The following is a 19,521-nucleotide window of genomic DNA, read 5'->3' on the forward strand; positions in this document are numbered from 1 at the left end:
TCACCCAACCCATCCTGCCTGACAGACTTGGTGGCCTTCTATGAACAGGTCACAACAGGAATAGATGAGGGGGGAGCAACTGATGGCATTTAGCTGGCCCTGAGCAAGGCCTTTGACACTGTCCCACACCACATCCTGGGCTCCCAGCTGGTGCCACATGGGTTTGATGGGTGGGACACTGATGGACAAAGAAGTGGCTTGATGGGTTTGATGGGTGACATTGATGGACAAAGAAGTGGCTTGATGGCTGCACCCAAAGAGTGGCTGTCAATGGCTCCATGGCCAAGTGGAGGCCAGGGACAAGTGGAGTCCCTCAGAGATCAGTCCTGGGACCAGTCTTGTTCAGCATCTTTGTGAGTGCCAGGACAGAGGCATTGAGTGCAGCCTCAGCAGGTTTGCTGCCCCCACCAAGCTGTGTGGTGCAGCAGCCAGGCTGGAGGGCAGGATCCATCCAGAGGGACCTGGGCAGGCTGCAGAGGTGGGCACAAGCCAAGCTCAGGAGGTGCAACAAGACCAAGGGCAAGGTCCTGCAGCTGGGTGAAGGCAATGCCAAGCACAACTCCAGGCTGGGCAGTGAGTGTCTGGAGAGCAGCCCTGAGCAGAGGGACTTGGGGGTGCTGCTGGAGCTGGTGGAGGAGAAGCAATTTGGGTAACCTGTGCCAGTGTCTCACCACCCCCAACCTGTGTCAGTGTCTCACCACCCCCAACCTGTGCCAGTGTCTCACCACCCCCAACCTGTGCCTGTGTCTCACCACCCTCACTGCAAAGAATTTCTTCCTCATCTCCAGTCTCTGTCTCCCCTCTCCCAGCTTCAATCCATTCCTCCTCATCCCATCATGAGAAGCCTTTGTAAAAAGTCCCTCCCCTGTTTTCTTGAGGTCCTCTCTAAGTAATTCAAGTTCCAGAGCTGTGGGGACCTACTAACACACAAAAGAGAGCTATCAGGATCAGTGAGTCTTCAGCTACTGCCTCAATGGATGGAGGTTTCCTGTGCTACCTGTGATCCAAATTGCCTTTTCTGGGTCACTATTCCTCCCACATTCATTAGTTAGAAGCTTTTCTGGGCCAGCCCTGCTCTCTGTGAAGAAACATTAGCACAGCACCTCTCATCTGGGCTGAAATTTGAGTCCTGGTTGAATGTTCCACTGAAGCCTTAGCGATGGAGTAATCATAGAATCCACTGTTGTGGTTGGAAAGGACCTCTAAGACCACAGCTTGAGTGCTGTGTCCAGTTCTGGGCTCCTGAATTCAGGAGAGATGTTGAGGTGCTGGAAGGTGTTTGGAGAAGGGCAGCAAGGCTGGGGAGGGGCCTGGAGCACAGCCCTGTGAGGAGAGGCTGAGGGAGCTGGGGGTGTGCAGCCTGCAGCAGAGGAGGCTCAGGGCAGAGCTCATTGCTGCCTGCAGCTGCCTGCAGGGAGGCTGTAGCCAGGTGGGGTTGGGCTCTGCTGCCAGGCAGCCAGCAACAGAACAAGGGGACACAGCCTCAAGTTGTGCCAGGACAGGTCTAGGCTGGATGTTAGGAGGAAGTTGTTGTCAGAGAGAGTGATTGGCATTGGAATGGGCTGCCCAGGGAGGTGGTGGAGTGGCTGTGCCTGGAGGTGTTGCAGCCAAGCCTGGCTGGGGCACTTAGTGCCATGGTCTGGTTGGTTGGGCAGGGCCGGGTGCTAGGCTGGGCTGGGTGAGCTTGGAGCTCTCTGCCAGCCTGGTTGATGCTATGATTCTATGAGAAAGAAGTAAGTGATGTGTCCATGAGGGAGAGGATGCTGCAGTTTGCCCCCAGACTGGTAATTAACTAATGAGCTTAGTGCCTTTGTGGCTTTGGCAGTGAGAAAGAGGCAATATGTGAGCATCTTCAGCACTAAGAAGCTCCACTTGCAAACGACTGCAAGGTGATAGCAGCTGCAGCAGCATCCTCCTGCAGCCATTTAACAGAGGGCACCCTAAAGCTGTGCAGAGCCTTCCAAAAACGTGTAGACTTGGCATGTGGGGACAGGGTTCAGTGAGCATGGGGTTGATAGTTGGACTGGATAATCTCAGAGGTCTTTTCCAACCTCGGTGATTCCATTCCATAAAGGAAGGTCACCTGGGAGCCTCCTCTGCTCCAGCCTGCACAGCCCCAACTCTTGCAGGCTGTGCTCACAGCAGAGCTGCTGCAGCCTCTCAGCATCCTCCTGGCCCTGCTCTGGACACTCTCCAGCATCTCCACAGCCCTCTTGTCCCAGGGGCTCCAGAGCTGGATGCAGGACTCCAGGTGGGGTCTCAGCAGAGCAGAGCAGAGGGGCAGAATCCCCTCCCTGGCCCTGCTGGCCACACTGCTGCTGCTGCAGCCCAGGCTCTGCTTGGCTTTCTGGGCTGCAAGTGCACACTGCTGGCTCCTGCTGAGCTTCTCCTCCAGCAGCACCCCCAAGTCCCTCTCCTCAGGGCTGCTCTCCAGCCTGGCACTGCCCAGCCTGGACTGGTGCTTGGCATTGCCTTGACCTAGTTGCAGGACCTTGCCCTTGCTCTTGTTGCACCTCCTGAGCTTGGCTTGTGCCCACCTCTGCAGCCTGCCCAGGTTCCTCCGGATGGATCCCTGAGAGGAAGCTGAAGCAATGCCTCAATGAATCAGGCTCAGGAGCTGTGCATGTGAGTGCCATTCCCTGGAGGAAAGGCAAAAAGCAGAAGAAAGGAGGACAAAGAAGAGTTTTTAATGTGTTTTTGTGAATGTGAGTTGCTGTTACTGAAGAGACAAGCAAAGGAACCTGCCTTGTGCCAGAGTGAGTGTCAGATGATTCTGCTCCTTGTGCCTTCTACCTACGGTGCTGATGAGGCTTGATTCATCCCCTGCAGATGCTCCTGGCTGGTTTTGTTGTCTTGGGTGGCTGCCTAGGAGCTAGAGTTTTTGTCAGGCAGGTCTTTGATCTGCCAGGATCAGAGCCCTGGCTGAAGACAGTGAGTTTGCTGCTTCGGGACACAGGAGCAGGCAGTGTGATAAATGAATGCTCTCTTATGCCCGAATGGGAGTGGGCTGGCCCAAGGCAAAGGGGGGGTGAGACAAAGCATGAGCAGCACTGCAGAGCAGGAACACGATGGGCAGGCTCTTGTTTGTCTGCAGAAGGAGGCAGAGAAGCAGTCAGGGTTGGAAGGGACCACAAGGATCAGCCAGTTCCAACCCCCCTGCCATGGGCTGGTTGATTTGATGCCATGGGCTGGTTGATTTGATGCCATGGGCTAGTTGATTTAGTGCCATGGGCTGGTTGATTTAGTGCCATGGGCTGGTTGATTTGGTGCCATGGGCTGGTTGATTTAGTGCCATGGGCTGGTTGATTTAGTGCCATGGGCTGGTTGATTTGATGCCACGGGCTGGTTGATTTGGTGCCACGGGCTGGTTGATTTGGTGCCACGGGCTGGTTGATTTGGTGCCATGGGCTGGTTGATTTAGTGCCATGGGCTAGTTGATTTGGTGCCATGGGCTGGTTGATTTAGTGCCATGGGCTGGTTGATTTGATGCCATGGGCTAGTTGATTTAGTGCCATGGGCTGGTTGATTTAGTGCCATGGGCTGGTTGATTTGGTGCCATGGGCTGGTTGATTTGGTGCCATGGGCTGGTTGATTTGATGCCATGGGCTGGTTGATTTAGTGCCATGGGCTGGTTGATTTGATGCCACGGGCTGGTTGATTTGGTGCCATGGGCTGGTTGATTTGGTGCCACGGACTGGTTGATTTGGTGCCACGGGCTGGTTGATTTAGTGCCACGGGCTGGTTGATTTGGTGCCATGGGCTGGTTGATTTGGTGCCATGGGCTGGTTGATTTGGTGCCATGGGCTGGTTGATTTGATGCCATGGGCTGGTTGATTTAGTGCCATGGGCTGGTTGATTTGGTGCCATGGGCTGGTTGATTTGATGCCATGGGCTAGTTGATTTAGTGCCATGGGCTGGTTGATTTGATGCCATGGGCTAGTTGATTTAGTGCCATGGGCTGGTTGATTTAGTGCCATGGGCTGGTTGATTTGGTGCCATAGGCTGGTTGATTTGGTGCCATGGGCTGATTGATTTAGTGCCATGGGCTCGTTGATTTGATGCCATGGGCTAGTTGATTTAGTGCCATGGGCTGGTTGATTTAGTGCCATGGGCTGGTTGATTTGATGCCATGGGCTAGTTGATTTAGTGCCATGGGCTGATTGATTTAGTGCCATGGGCTAGTTGATTTAGTGCCATGGGCTGGTTGATTTAGTGCCATGGGCTGGTTGATTTGATGCCATGGGCTGGTTGATTGGCCAGAGCTGGGTACTAGGTTGGGCTGGATGAGCTTGGAGCTCTCTTCCAACCTGGTTAATTGTGTGGTGCAGCAGTGAGCAGTGCCTTCCCATCTGCACTTTTGAAGAGCCATGTGCCTGCATCTGTTGTGCCATAGATCCTCTTCCTCTGCTGGGTTTCAGTGGGGCTGGGTGGGCTTCAGCATCGTGGTTGTGCCCCATCCCTCTGGGGCAAGTCACACAGCCCATAATGAACATCCCAATGCTCTTGTCAGCTTCTAGCTCCCTGTCAGGAGGATGCTTCAAAAGAGAGAGAGAAAGAAAGGGGGAAAGAAAAAAAAGAGAGGGGGGAGGGGGGGAAACCTCCCACAAAAGGCTTAGTGCCTCTGGTGAGTCATCAGCAGTCATTTATTTAACTCTGATGTAATTAAAAGGGGGGGGGGGGGGAGAAATGCAAGAGCTACCCAGCAAGACAAAAGAAAGCTCTTAGAGATGAGTCCTCTCTCTTTTAGCTGATGGAAGGAGAAGGTTTGCATGTTCAGGGAGGTAGCATCAGCCTGGGGTGTCTGAAACTGTGAGGACAGGGTACAAGAGTTGGAGTTCTGCAGCCTGAAGAAGAGAAGGGTTAGAGGAGAGCTTGGAGTGGCCTTGTAGGATCTGAAAGGGGCTGCAGGAGGGCTGGGGAGGGACTATTGACAAGGTCTGGTAATGAGAGGAGGAGGAGGAATGGGTTTGAAGTGGCAGAGGGGAGATTGAAAGTGGATGTTAGGAAGAAGTTGTTTGCAGGGAGAGTGGTGAGAGACTGGCACAAGTTGAGGGTGGTGAGACACTGGCACAGGCTGCCCAGGGAGGTTGTGGAGCACAGAAGCACCCAATGTGATCTTTGATCACATTGGGTGCTTCTGTGCTCCACAACTTCCCTGTAGGTGTTCAGAACCAGGCTGGATGAGGCCCTGAGCACTCACAGAATGTGCTTGCTTACAGGCCAGGGTGGGTGTCAAGAAGAAGGGGCCAAGCCCCTCGTCCTGTTGCTGGTTGCCTGGCAGAAGAGCCCAACCCCACCTGGCTACAACCTCCCTTCAGGTAGTTGTAGACAGCAATGAGCTCTGCCTTGAGCCTCCACACGGTGTGGGAGTCTGGGGTGGGTTAGAAGGGCTGTGGTTATGAGGGCCAGAAAGGATCTTCTGCCTTTCTAGTCTGCCCTGCTGAGGCCATACCTGCAGCACTGAGTTCAGTGCTGTGCCACTTAGTTCAAGAGGGACAGAGAACTGCTGGAGAGAGCCCAGCACAGAGCCACAGAGATGCTGCAGGGAACCGCACAGCTCTGTTAGGAGCAGAGCCTGAGGGAGCTGGGCTGGGAGCTGGGAGAGAAGGAGCTGAGAGGGGACCTCAGCAGTGGTTCTCAATGTGTGCAGGTGAGTGGCAGGAGCTGGAGCCAGGCTCTGCTGGGGGATGCCAGTGCCAGGAGCTGGAGCCAGGCTCTGCTGGGTGATGCCAGTGCCAGGAGCTGCAGCCAGGCTCTGCTGCGGGATGCCAGTGCCAGGAGCTGGAGCCAGGCTCTGCTGGGTGATGCCAGTGCCAGGAGCTGGAGCCAGGCTCTGCTGGGTGATGCCAGTGCCAGGAGCTGGAGCCAGGCTCTGCTGGGGGATGCCAGTGCCAGCACAAGGGGCACTGGGTGGGAGCTGAGGCAGAGGAAGTTGCATGGAAACATGAGGAGGAATTTTTCCCTGTGAGGGTGCCAGAGCCCTGGCACAGGCTGCCCAGGGGGGCTGTGGAGTCTCCCTCTCTGCAGATATTCCAACCCCACCTGGCTGTGTTGCTGTGTGACCTGCTCTGGGTGCTCCTGCTCTGGCAGGGGGCTTGGACTGGCTGAGCTCTGGAGCTCGCTTCCAGCCGCTGACACTCTGTGATTCTAGGCCCTTCTGGCCACTCAGCAAGTCCCATTTGTCCTCAGAACTCTGAAGTCAGGTGCAGAAAGTTCTCCATTTCTATCGAATTTTGCACTGGAAGGCTTTTCTTTTGGGGGGGAGGGGGAGAGAAGGAGGGTGGAGAGAGACAGAAGACATTTAAGAGTGAGTCTATTTGAATGTAGTAAATCAAAGACCTTTAGGAATCAGAGCAGCCCAAACAGGAGGTGATGTGAAAAAAAAACCCCAACACCACTCCAACATCTTTGGTTTTATCTTCCTGAACGAGGAGACTGAAGACCAACTCCCAAATCAAAGCAGGTCTCTGCATCTCCTCTTGCTGACTCTGCTTTTGAAAGAGCTGCTCCAGCCTTTGCCCCTCGCTCTCTGCCTCCAGCTGGGTGGCAGAGCAGAGGCAGGCAGCTCTGCACCGTCTCAGTGGGACAGTTTTAATGTTCACACTCTCTGCCCTCCTCCCCCCCAGCCCCCAGCTCTCTTTGTCCAGTTAACATTTCCTTGACCCAGGGTTCAGCTCCTTTTACAGGGCTTTTGATGGTGGCAATGCTACCTTCAGCCCAAAGGCAGCCTGCAGCCCCAAGGGAGAAGATTAGCAGACTTTGGCCTAATTATTTGTTATGGTGGAGCTGTTAAAAGAGGAAAAAAAAGAAGAAGAAAAAGAAGAAGAATTAAATAAAGAAGGGTTTTGGCTCCAGAAAATGAGGCTGTAGCCAGACAGGAGTTAGCCTGGGGTTCAAAAGTCTGGCAGTCTTTGGCTCCACAGGCCTATAAAAGCAAAGTGTTGGCTGAATGCAAACAGCCTGCGTGGCCAGAGGCCCCCTCGCAGGGGGTGACAGCAGCCCATCTGTCATGGGCACATGAAGAGGTCCTCTCACCACTCCTTGCTGGCCTCCTAACGGAGAGCTCCATCCAATTCCTCCCCACCGCCCCGGCGCGGTGCCAGGCATCACTGCACCGCAGGCTCCCCGCAGGGGCTGGAAGGGACCTCCGAGGTTCGTTCTGTGATGGGGCAAGGGGTGGTGGACACAAAGGGGTAGAGTACAGCCCAGCGAGGAGAGGCTGAGGGAGATGGGGGGGTGCAGCCTGCAGAATCAGAGAACCAGAGAATGAGAGAACCAGAGAATGAGAGAACCAGAGAATCACAGAATCAGAGAATCACAGAATGATGGAAACAGAGAATCACAGAATGATAGAAACACAGGATGATGGAAACAGAGAATCAGAGAATCACAGAATGATAGAATCAGAGAATCACAGAATGATGGAAACAGAGAATCACAGAATGATAGAAACACAGGATGATGGAAACAGAGAATCAGAGAATCACAGAATGATAGAATCAGAGAATCACAGAATGATGGAAACAGAGAATCACAGAATGATAGAATCAGAGAATCACAGAATGATGGAAACAGAATCACAGAATGATGGAAACAGAGAATCACAGAATGATGGAAACAGAATCACAGAATGATGGAAACAGAGAATCAGAGAATCACAGAATGATAGAAACAGAGAATCACAGAATGATAGAATCAGAGAATCACAGAATGATGGAAACAGAGAATCACAGAATGATAGAATCAGAGAATCACAGAATGATGGAAACAGAGAATCACAGAATGATAGAATCAGAGAATCACAGAATGATGGAAACAGGGAATCACAGAATGATGGAAATACAGAATGATGGAAACAGAGAATCAGAGAATGATGGAAACAGAGAATCAGAGAATCACAGAATGATGGAAACAGAGAATCAGAGAATGATGGAAACAGAATCACTGAATGATAGAATCAGAGAATCACAGAATGATGGAAACAGAGAATCACAGAATGATAGAATCAGAGAATCACAGAATGATGGAAACACAGAATGATGGAAACAGAGAATCAGAGAATCACAGAATGATACAACCACAGAATTACAAAACCACAGAATCACAGAACCACAGAATCATAGAATCACAGAATCATAGAATCAACCAGGCTGGAAGGGACAAAGAGGAGAGGTCATGGCAGAGCTCATTACCTGAAGGAAGGTTGTAGCCAGGTGGGGTTGGGCTCTTCTGCCAGGCGCTCATGGACAGAACAAGAACCTGTGCCAGGGCAGGTTCAGGCTGGATGTCAGGAGGAAGTTCTTCACAGCAAGAGTGATTGGCACTGGAATAGGCTGCCCAGGGAGGTGGTGGAGTGCCCATGGCTGGAGGTGTTTAAAAGGAATCTGGATGAGGCACTTAGTGCCATGGGCTAGTTAATTAGAAGGGTTAGGGGATAGGTTGGACTCGATGATCTCAGAGGTCTTTTCCAACCTGGTTATATTCTGTGAATATGAGGGGACACAAAATCACAGTCACAGATGTCAGGGGCTGGAAGGGAGCTCCAAAGCTCAGCCAGTCCAAGCCCCTTGCCAGAGCAGGAGCACCCAGAGCAGATCACACAGCAACACAGCCAGGGGGGGTTGGAATATCTGCATAGAGGGAGACTCCACAGCCCCCCTGGGCAGCCTGTGCCAGGGCTCTGGCACCCTCACAGGGAAAAATTCCTCCTCATGTTTCCATGCAACTTCCTCTGCCTCAGCTCCCACCCAGTGCCCCTTGTGCTGGCACTGGCATCCCCCATCAGAGCCTGGCTGCAGCTCCTGGCACTGGCATCCCCCATCAGAGCCTGGCTGCAGCTCCTGGCACTGGCATCCCCCAGCAGAGCCTGGCTGCAGCTCCTGGCACTGGCATCCCCCAGCAGAGCCTGGCTCCAGCTCCTGGCACTGGCATCCCCCAGCAGAGCCTGGCTCCAGCTCCTGGCACTCACCTGCAGACATATTGATAAGACACAGCCTCAAGCTGTGCCAAGGCAGGTTTAGGGTGGGTGTTAGGAGAAAGAGCAAGAGTGATTGGCATTGGAATGGGCTGCCCAGGGACGTGGTAGACTCCTCATCCCTGGAGGTGTTTAAAAGGAAGCTGGATGAGGCACTTGGTGCCAGGGGTTAGCTGATGAGAAGGTGTTAGGTGATAGATTGGACTCGATGATCTCCGAGGTCTTTTCCAAGCTGGTTAGCTCTGTGATCCTGTGACCCAGTCCAGAGCAGGCTCACCCCTACCAGTTCACACAAGAACGCATCCATGTGGGTCTTGAGTATCTCCAGAGAGGGAGACTCCACAGCCCCCACTGGGCAGCCTGTTCCAGTGTTCCCTCACCCTCAACGGCTGCGGAGTGCAGGGCTTGGGCTGCCTGCTGGGTTCTTGGGAGCTTCCAGGGGATCCCCACGTCTGCTGCACAGCTTGGAGAGGCACCTCTGGCGCAGCAGACGCCTGCAACATACCAACCTGCCACTTCTCCAGACAGCTCCTTTGAGGTCGGTGTAATGAGCACCTATCAACAATTAATGAGGGCTGCTGCGTGGAAGGAGGAGGGGAAGGAGCAGAAGCGCCTTTGGTGAAGTGAGAAGCACTCAGTCAGCTCCTCACCCTGCCGGCATTAAATGTCAGCGAAGGTCAAAAGGCTCCGCCAGGAATGCAAAGCTTGGAATAGTTTTAATTAAGCTACATCCTTTGAAAGCCTTTCAAGTCAACCTTCAAACAGAGCAGGGCTCAAAGCAGCGCCCCTTAAAAGCAGCCACACCTCTGGGCAGGGCTGTGGTGCAGGCTCTGCTGCGCAGCCCGGCAGGCACTGCATGGGATGTGAGGGAATTCCTTAAGCACTTCCTCTTTTTGGGGGGGTGTGCGAGTGTGTGTGAGCGTGTGTGAGAGTGTGTGTGTGAGTGAGTGTGTGTGTGAGTGTGTGTGCATGTGAGTGTGTGTGTGAGTGAGTGTGTGTGTGAGTGTGTGTGTGTGAGTGTGTGTGCGTGTGCGAGTGTGTGTGAGTGTGTGTGCATGTGAGTGTGTGTGTGAGTGAGTGTGTGTGTGAGTGTGTGTGTGTGAGTGTGTGTGCGTGTGCGAGTGTGTGTGAGTGTGTGTGCATGTGAGTGTGTGTGTGAGTGAGTGTGTGTGTGAGTGTGTGTGAGTGTGAGTGTGTGTGCATGTGAGTGTGTGTGTGAGTGAGTGTGTGTGTGAGTGTGTGTGAGTGTGTGTGAGTGTGTGAGTGAGTGTGTGTGTGTGAGTGAGTGTGTGTGAGTGTGTGCATGTGAGTGTGTGTGAGTGTGTGTATGCATGTGAGTGTGTGCATGAGTGTGTGTATGCGTGTGAGTGTGTGTATGCATGTGGTGTGTGCATCTGAGTGTGTGTGAGTGAGTGCATGTGAGTGTGTGTGAGTGTGTGTATGCATGTGAGTGTGTGTGCGTGTGTGCATCTGAGTGTGTGTGTGTGTGCATATGAGTGTGTGTGAGTGTATGCATGTGAGTGTGAGTGTGTGTATGCATGTGAGTGTGTGTGTATGCATGTGAGTGTGTGTGTGTGTGTGCATCCGAGTGTGTGTGTGAGTGTGTGTGAGTGTGTGTGAGTGTGTGCATGTGAGTGTGTGCATGTGTGAGTGTGTGTGTGTGTGCATGTGAGTGTGTGTGAGTGTGCATCCGAGTGTGCATGTGAGTGTGTGTGAGTGTGTGTATGCATGTGAGTGTGTGAGTGTGAGTGTGTGTGAGTGTGTGTGTGAGTGTGTGTGTGTGTGCATGTGAGTGTGTGTGAGTGTGTGTGTGTGTGTGCATGTGAGTGTGTGTGAGTGTGTGTGTGTGTGTGTGTGCATGTGAGTGTGTGTGAGTGTGTGTGTGAGTGTGTGTGTGTGTGCATGTGAGTGTGTGTGAGTGTCGCAGTATTTGATCTCCTTATCCTGCCTTGGCATCTCAGTGAGCTTCCTATTTGATTTCCTGACCCATTAACTAGGAGAGTGAGCAGCATTTCCAAGGCAGCATCCAGGTTTTTCTTCACCCGAACCATGCCTCCTGCCTTTCTTTTTTAGCTTTTGCTTTTCCTTTCTTTTTCTTTTTTCCCTCCTTATTTCCCCCTCCTTTTTCTCCTTTTTCTTTTGCTCCCTTTTTTCTTTTTCTTCTTCTTTCTTTTATCTTTTTTCTTTTTCTCCTTTTTCTTTTTTCCTCCTCTTTCTTTTTTTCCCCTAATTTTTCATTTCCTCCTTCTTCTTTTCCTCCTTTTTCTTTTTCTCCATTTTTCTTTTTCTTGTCCTTTTTCTTTCTTTTTTCTTTTGCTTTCTTTTGTGTTTTTCTTTTTTCTTTTTCTTTTTCTTTCTTTCTATTTTTTCCTTTTTCTTTCAATTTATTTTTTCTTTTTCTCTTCTTCATTTTTTTCCTTTATTTTTATTTTTTCTCTTTTTTCCTTTCTTTTTCCTTTTTCTTTTTTTTTACTTTCTTTTATTTTTTCTTTTTTTCCTTTCTTTTTCTTTTTTCCCTTTCTTTTTTCTTTCTTTTCCTTTTCTTTCTTTTCAATTTTTTTCTTTTTCTTTATTTTCCCTTTCTTTTTCTTTCTCTTTTTCCCTTCCTTTTTCTTTTTTCTTTCTCTTTTTTCCTTTCTTTTTCCTTTTTCTTTTTTTTACTTTCTTTTTATTTTTTTTCTTCTTCTTTCTTTTTCCTTTCTTTTTCTTTTTTCCCTTTCTTTTTCTTTTTTCCCTTTCTTTTCTTTTTCTTTCTTTTCATTTTTTTCTTTTTCTTTTACCTTTCTTTTTCTTTCTCTTTTTTCATTTCTTTTTCTTTTTTCTCTTTCTTTCCTTTTTCTCTTTTTTCTTTTTTCCTTTCTTTTTATTTTTTCTTTTTCTTTCCTTTTTTATCTTTTTTTCTTTTTTCCTTTCTTTTTCTTTTTTCCTTTCTTTTTCTTTTTTCTTTTTCGTTCCTTTTTTCTCTCTCTTTTTTTCCCCTTTCTTTTTCTTTTTCTTTTTCTTTTTCTTTTTCTTTTTCTTTTTCTTTTTCTTTTTCTTTTTCTTTTTCTTTTTCTTTTTCTTTTTCTTTTTCTTTCTGTTTTTTTTTCTTATTCTTTCTTTTCCCTTTATTTTCCTTTTCCTTTTCTTCTTCCTCCTCCTCCTCCTCCTTCTTCTTCTTCTTCTTCTTCTTCTTCTTCTTCTTCTTCTTCTTCTTCTTCTTCTTCTTCTTCTTCTTCTTCTTCCTCTTCTTCTTCCTCTTCTTCTTCCTCTTCTTCTTCCTCTTCTTCTTCCTCTTCTTCTTCCTCTTCTTCTTCCTCTTCTTCTTCCTCTTCTTCTTCCTCTTCTTCTTCCTCTTCTTCTTCCTCTTCCTTTTCCTTTTCCTTTTCCTTTTCCTTTTCCTTTTCCTTTTCCTTTTCCCTTCTCATAAACTCTTACTTTTACCCAATGCCTGCCTCTCAGGGAGTTCCAGCTTGGGGGGGGGACGTTTCCCATCAGCCTGTAAAGAGCTGCAGTTGGCACACAAATAACTGCTGCAGTCACCGCTGGAGTTTCAGACCCTTTTGGTTAAGGTTTACCATGCAGGAAACCAGTCAGCAGCTGTCTAAAGCCCACGAGCAATCAGATAAAGCAGCCAAAGAGATGTAGAGAAGGCTAAGTGCTAGTAGAAGGTGGTGGCTGCTGTGGTTTCCATCCTCGTGTTCAGACCTCTCTGCTCTCTGTGTTGGTTTTGCGACTGGCATAGATGGGATTCAAAAGGCTCTGCTCACAAAGGCTCCTGATCCCTGGATTAACTCTTCTGACACTCTCCTTAAGCAACTAGGAAAACAGAATTGTGACCTCATTATCTTTTCTTCTTGTTTTTTTTTTGGTGAGAGAATGCTTGAAGGGCTGGAGGGGCCTCCTGAGTGAAAGCTGATGGAGAGTGGTGGCATCTATTGGTGTGAACAGCTCGAATTCCAGCTGCGACCCTGGCAGCTGCCTCCTTCTCTTAGGACTTCTGGCGTCTGCCCTGGCTTCTCTGGGGCTTGTGGTTGTGCTGCCAGGGGAGTTGCCCCAAGGGCTGTCTCTGACCCCAGGCCAAGTAGTGCAGGATGTCCATGTTCAGAGAATTAGTGAGCTGCCCAGGGAGGTGGTGGAGTCCTCCAGCCTGCATGTGTTTAAGGCTGGTTTGGATGTGGTGCTTAGGGAGATGCTTTAAGGTGAGTCTAGTAGAGTAGGGTTCCAGGTTGGACTTAGTGATAACCCTGGCTGTGTTTCAGGGTGGCTTGGATATGGTGCTCAGGGCTATGGTGTAAGATGAGTCTTGCAGAGCAGGGTTCTAGGTTGGACTTGGTGCTCCCGAGGGGCTTTGCCAACCTGCCTGGTTCTGTGACTCTGTGATTACAGAATCATAGATGTGTGTGGGTTGGAAAAGACTTCTAAGAGCATTGAGTCCAAGCACCAACCCAACACCACCATGGCCATTAAACCACGGCCCCAAGTGCCATCTTCAACACCTCCAGCCATGGGGACTCCACCACCTCCCTGAGCAGCCTCTTTCAATCCCTGACCACTCTTGCAGCAAAGGCATTTTTTCCTCATCTCCAACCTAACCCTCCCCTGGCACAGTTTCAGGCCATTTCCTCCCATTCTATCACCTAGGAAGAAGAGCCCAACCTCTACAGCTCCCTGCAACCTCCTTTCAGGGTGCTGTAGAGAGCTGGGTGCTAGGTTGGACTGGATGAGCTTGGAGGTCTCTTCCAACCTGGTTGATTCTATGCTTCTATGATTCAATGAGGTCTCCCCTCAGGCTCCTCTTGTCTGAACTAAACACCCCCAAGTTGCCTCAGCTGCTCCTCACCATCCCTGTTCTCCAGACCCTTCCCCAGCTTCACAAGCAGAGTGGTTCCTCTCTCTAGGGCACCGTGGCTGGGTTTGGGATAGTCCTTGGCTCAGGTCTCCTCTGGTCCCAAGAACTTACCAAGCCTCTGTGATTCACTGATCCAAAGTGTGTCTTGCCTGCTGGTGGTGGGGTGTGACAGCCACAGGGGATTTGAGGACACGAGGCCTGCTGGAAAAGCATCAAACAACTGTCACGGGCTGAGGGAGTTAAACTCCTTGCAGTCCAAGTCCTTTCTTGTCTGGCTGGAGCAGAGCCCGGAGCAAACTATATCATCAACTGCACACAGGCTTCCTCTCCAAGGCAACTACTCCTCTGAGTTCAGCAGGAGCCTGGGAGTGAGGGAGCAGAGCTGCAGCATGACTGATGAGAGAGAGGCTCAGCTGCTGGCAGCATGCAGGGAGCTGAAGAATGCAGCAGTGGAGATGCCTGCTGAGCTGTGACAGGGGCTGTGGTGGCTCAGGCAGGACACCAACCCACAGCATTGATCAGGAATGGTTCATGCTGGACACCAACCCCCAGCACTGCTCAGGGGTGGATCATGCAGGACACTAACCCCCAGCACTGCTCAGGGGTGGATCAATGCTGGACACTAACCCACAGCTCTGCTCAGGGGTGGATCATGCTGGACACTAACCCACAGCTCTGCTCAGGGGTGGATCATGCAGGACACTAACCCACAGCACTGCTCAGGGGTGGATCAATGCAGGACACTAACCCACAGCTCTGCTCAGGGGTGGATCATGCTGGACACTAACCCACAGCTCTGCTCAGGGGTGGATCATGCAGGACACCAACCCCCAGCACTGCTCAGGGGTGGATCAATGCAGGGCACTAACCCACAGCACTGCTCAGGGGTGGATCAATGCAGGACACTAACCCACAGCTCTGCTCAGGGGTGGTTCATGCAGGACACTAACCCCCAGCACTGCTCAGGGGTGGATAAATGCAGGACACTAACCCACAGCTCTGCTCAGGGGTGGTTCATGCAGGACACTAACCCACAGCACTGCTCAGGGGTGGATTAATGCAGGACACTAACCCACAGCACTGCTCAGGGGGGGATCATGCAGGACACTAACCCACAGCTCTGCTCAGGGGTGGATCAATGCAGGACACTAACCCACAGCTCTGCTCAGGGGTGGATCATGCAGGACACTAACCCCCAGCACTGCTCAGGGGTGGATCAATGCTGGACACTAACCCACAGCACTGCTCAGGGGTGGTTCATGCAGGACACTAACCCACAGCTCTGCTCAGGGGTGGATCAATGCAGGACACTAACCCACAGCACTGCTCAGGGGTGGATCATGCTGGACACTAACCCACAGCACTGCTCAGGGGTGGATCAATGCAGGACACTAACCCACAGCTCTGCTCAGGGGTGGATCAATGCAGGACACTAACCCACAGCTCTGCTCAGGGGTGGATCATGCAGGACACTAACCCCCAGCACTGCTCAGGGGTGGATCAATGCTGGACACTAACCCACAGCACTGCTCAGGGGTGGATCAATGCAGGACCCTAACCCACAGCACTGCTCAGGGGTGGATCAATGCAGGACACTAACCCACAGCACTGCTCAGGGGTGGATCAATGCAGGACACTAACCCACAGCTCTGCTCAGGGGTGGATCATGCAGGACACTAACCCACAGCTCTGCTCAGGGGTGGATCATGCAGGACACTAACCCACAGCACTGCTCAGGGGTGGATCAATGCAGGACACTAACCCACAGCACTGCTCAGGGGTGGATCATGCTGTAGATGTTCAAGGAGTGCATGGCCATGGCACCTGGGGACACTGTTTAATGGCCATGATGGTGTTGGGTTGATAGTTGGACTGGATGATCTTGGAGACCTTTTCCAACCCAAACAGTTTTATGATTGAATGATTTAAGGAGCCAAATCTCTGGGGAGGGAGCCTGCAATGCATTTAAACTTCTGGGCTTTGTCAGAACGGAGGCTTTGTGGCACTCCTTGATCAGAAAGTCAAACAACCTAATCAGGAGTTGGTTGAGCTGCTCAGTTTGCATAAGGCTGCTGAGATGGAACACAAACATTGCACGTGTGGAAAGGAGCAGGAAGCAGAAACCCCTTCAGAAGCCAGCTCAGCTGTTTGCTGCCCAGCTTGGAGGGAAGCTGTTTGGCTTAACCTTGGATGTGTCACTTTGTGCTCTGAGCTGCTCAGCTGGTGGTGCATGCATCTGAGCTAAGCATGTGCAGCAAGGTGGGGGTGCTGCTGTCAGCATTCTGTGCTTGGACACATCTCTGGCTGTGGTCATTCTCTCCTTTTAGAGCAGTAAATCAGATGACCAACCAGAATCACACAATCAAGGAATGGTAGGCGTGGGAAGAGACCTCAGGAGATCATTCAGTCCAATCCCCTCCCTTGCCACCAAGAGTTGGTCACACAGGAACACACCCAGGTGGGTTTCAACTACCTCCAGACATGAAGACTCCACTACCTCTCTGGGCAGCCTCTTCCAGTGCTCCATCACCCTTAAATTAAAGAGGCTCCTCCTCGTGTTTAGGTGGAACTTCTGATGCTCAACTTCGTGCCCACTGCCCCTTGCCCTGTTGCTGGGCACCACTGCACACAGCCTGCTCCTGCCCTCCTGACAGCCACCCTCCAACTATTTGTGAGCATTGATGAGATGCCCTCTAATAAGGCAGCTGCTAAGGAGTTTGGAGAGGCATGAAGATGAAGGACTGATGCTAGGCAGAGGCAAGGATGCAGCAGTCAACAGGAGGTGCAGGTATTTGATTTCAGATGAATGTAAGGGTGAAGGCAAAATTATAGATTCCTCTTTTTTTTAACCTTAATAATGCTCTTCATAAGCTATAAACATTAATTCATCCCACATTGGAGCTCTCACCTGGATTTGGCACCCACACAAGACCCCATAGAATCAGTCAGGGTTGGAAGGCACCACAAGGAGCAGCCAGTTCCAAGCCCCCTGCCATGCCCAGGGACACCTCACACCAGAGCAGGCTGAACACAGCCTCAGCCAGCCTGGCCTTAAACACCTCCAGGGATCAGGCTTCCACCACCTCCCTGGGCAACCCCTGCCAGGCTCTCACTGCCCTCATGCTGAGCAACTTCTTCCTAACACCCAGGCTGGATCTCCCCATTTCCAGCTTTGCTCCATTCCCCCCACTCCTATCACTCCCTGACAGCCTACAAAGTCCCTCCCCAGCTTTCTTGTAGCCCCCTTAAGATGCTGCAAGGCCACAATAAGGTTGGAAGAGACTTCCAGAGATCACCCAGTCTAACCTCTCATCCAAGGCAGGATCAAACCCACAGGAAGCACCCAGGTGGGTATGGAAAGTCACCAGAGAAAGAGACTCCACAACCTCTCTGGGCAGCCTGCTCCAGGGCTCTGTCATCCTCACAGCAGAGAGGTTTCTCCTCATGCTTCAGACATGAGAGAGGAGGAAGCAAAAAGAAGCCTCCTGCTATGTGATCCTGCTCAGCATGGCTTTGAGGAGAAGGAGCAGCAGGGACTGGCAGCTGTGGGCACTGGGATGTTTGGGTCCAAAAGGTCTCAGCAAACCCAAGCCAGCAGCTTGCTGATGAGGGGCTGCAGCAAGAGCAGTGTGGCCACTTCTCCCTAGCATCCAGGCTGAGTCTACCCATTTCTAGCTTGCTTGCATCCCCCCCCCAGTCCTATCACTCCCTGACAGCCTCAAAAGTCCTTCCTCAGCCTTCTTGTAGCCCCCTTCAGATTCTGCAAGGCCACAACAAGGTCGCCTCAGACCTCCCAATGAAGTTCCAGAGCAGATAACCCTGTGGAATGCAAGCCTTGGGGGTGGCTGTGGGGCACTATCAAGTGCTATTTACTCACCCTGTGTAACTCCTGACTCAGAAAGCTCCTTGTGCAGCTTTGCTGAGGACAGGTGGGGAGTGGCTGGGTGTGGGGCTGCCCTGCTGCCAAGAAAACAACCAAATCAGGACTTAGAGCCAGAGGTGCTCAGAGCAGCTCACAGACTCACAGATGTGAGGGGCTGGAAGGGAGCTCCAAAGCTCAGCCAGTCCAAGCCCCCTGCCAGAGCAGGAGCACCCAGAGCAGATCAGACAGCAACACAGCCAGGGGGGGTTGGGATATCTGCAGAGAGGGAGACTCCACAGCCCCCCTGGGCAGCCTGTGCCAGGGCTCTGGCACCCTCACAGGGAAAAATTCCTCCTCATGTTTCCATGCAACCTCCTCTGCCTCAGCTCCCACCCAGTGCCCCTTGTGCTGGCACTGGCATCACCCAGCAGAGCCTGGCTGCAGCTCCTGGCACTGGCATCCCCCAGCAGAGCCTGGCTGCAGCTCCTGGCATTGGGCATCACCCAGCAGAGCCTGGCTGCAGCTCCTGGCACTGGCATCCCCCAGCAGAGCCTGGCTCCAGCTCCTGCCACTCACCTGCACACATTGAGAACCATTGCTGAGGTCACCTCTCAGCTCCTCCTCTCCCAGCACACAGCCCCAGCTCCCTCAGGCTCTGCTCCTAACAGAGCTGTGCCATTCCCTGCAGCATCTCTGTGGCTCTGTGCTGGACTCTCTCTTCCAGCAGTTCCATGTCCCTCTTGACCTTGGGGGCTCAGAACTGGACACAGCACTCCAGATGTGGTCACACACCAGGGCAAAGTAGAGGAGGAGGAACAGAATCCTAGAATCAAGCAGGTTGGAAGAGAGCTCCAAGCTCACCCAGCCCAACCTAGGACCCAGCCCTGGCCAAGCAACCAAACCATGGTGAGTGCCCCAGCCAGGCTGTTCTTGAACATCTTTTAGGCTGTCAGGGAGTGATAGGACTGGGGGGAATGGAACAAAGCTGGGAATGGGGAGATTCAGCCTGGATGTTAGGAAGAAGTTGCTCAGCATGAGGGTGGTGAGAGCCTGGCAGGGGTTGCCCAGGGATGTGGTGGAAGCCTGATCCCTGGAGGTGCTTCAGGCCAGGCTGGCTGAGGCTGTGTGCAGCCTGCTCTGGTGTGAGGTGTCCCTGGGCATGGCAGGGGGCTTGGAACTGGCTGATCTTTGTGGTCACTTCCAACCCTGACTGATCCTGTGACTCTCTGATTCTCTGATTCTGTGGATCTATGATTGTGATTCTGTGGTTCTATTATTCTGTGATTCTGTGACTCTATGATTCTGTGACTCTATGATTCTGTGACTCTATGATTCTGTGACTCCATGATTCTGTGACTCTATGATTCTGTGGTCCTGTGATTCTCTGTTTCTTTGCTTCTGTGGCTCCATGACTTAGTGAATCTCTGCTTCCATGATCCCTGCTGCCAAGACAACTCTCCAGTGCCCTTCCCTCACTCCCACTCCACCAAAGCAAAAAAGCCCAAGCCCAAACCACCTCAACTTTTTAGCACTGCAGGATTATGAAGCCTTTGGCTTCCCTCTCAGACATTTTCTTGCAACTCTTCCAATTAGCCATGCACGACTTCATCTCTAATAGCTGCAACTAAATCACAACTCATCCTCTGCTTTGCTCTCCCTAGCTGAGGCTGTTACTCACCTCAAGAGTTTCCTGCCTATTCCAGAGAAGCAACTGAAGTGACAAAAGCAAGGTTGACTCCCAGAGAGTGCTGAGAGCTCCTTCTTGTTGGAACTTCCAAGTCCCTTCCAACCCAAACCACTCTGTTAGTCTGGGATTCAAACTCATTTCTTTGCCTGGAGACCACAAGAATTCTC

This window comes from Pogoniulus pusillus, chromosome 15, assembly GCF_015220805.1.
Source record: "Pogoniulus pusillus isolate bPogPus1 chromosome 15, bPogPus1.pri, whole genome shotgun sequence".
In the NCBI taxonomy this organism is placed as follows: domain Eukaryota; kingdom Metazoa; phylum Chordata; class Aves; order Piciformes; family Lybiidae; genus Pogoniulus; species Pogoniulus pusillus.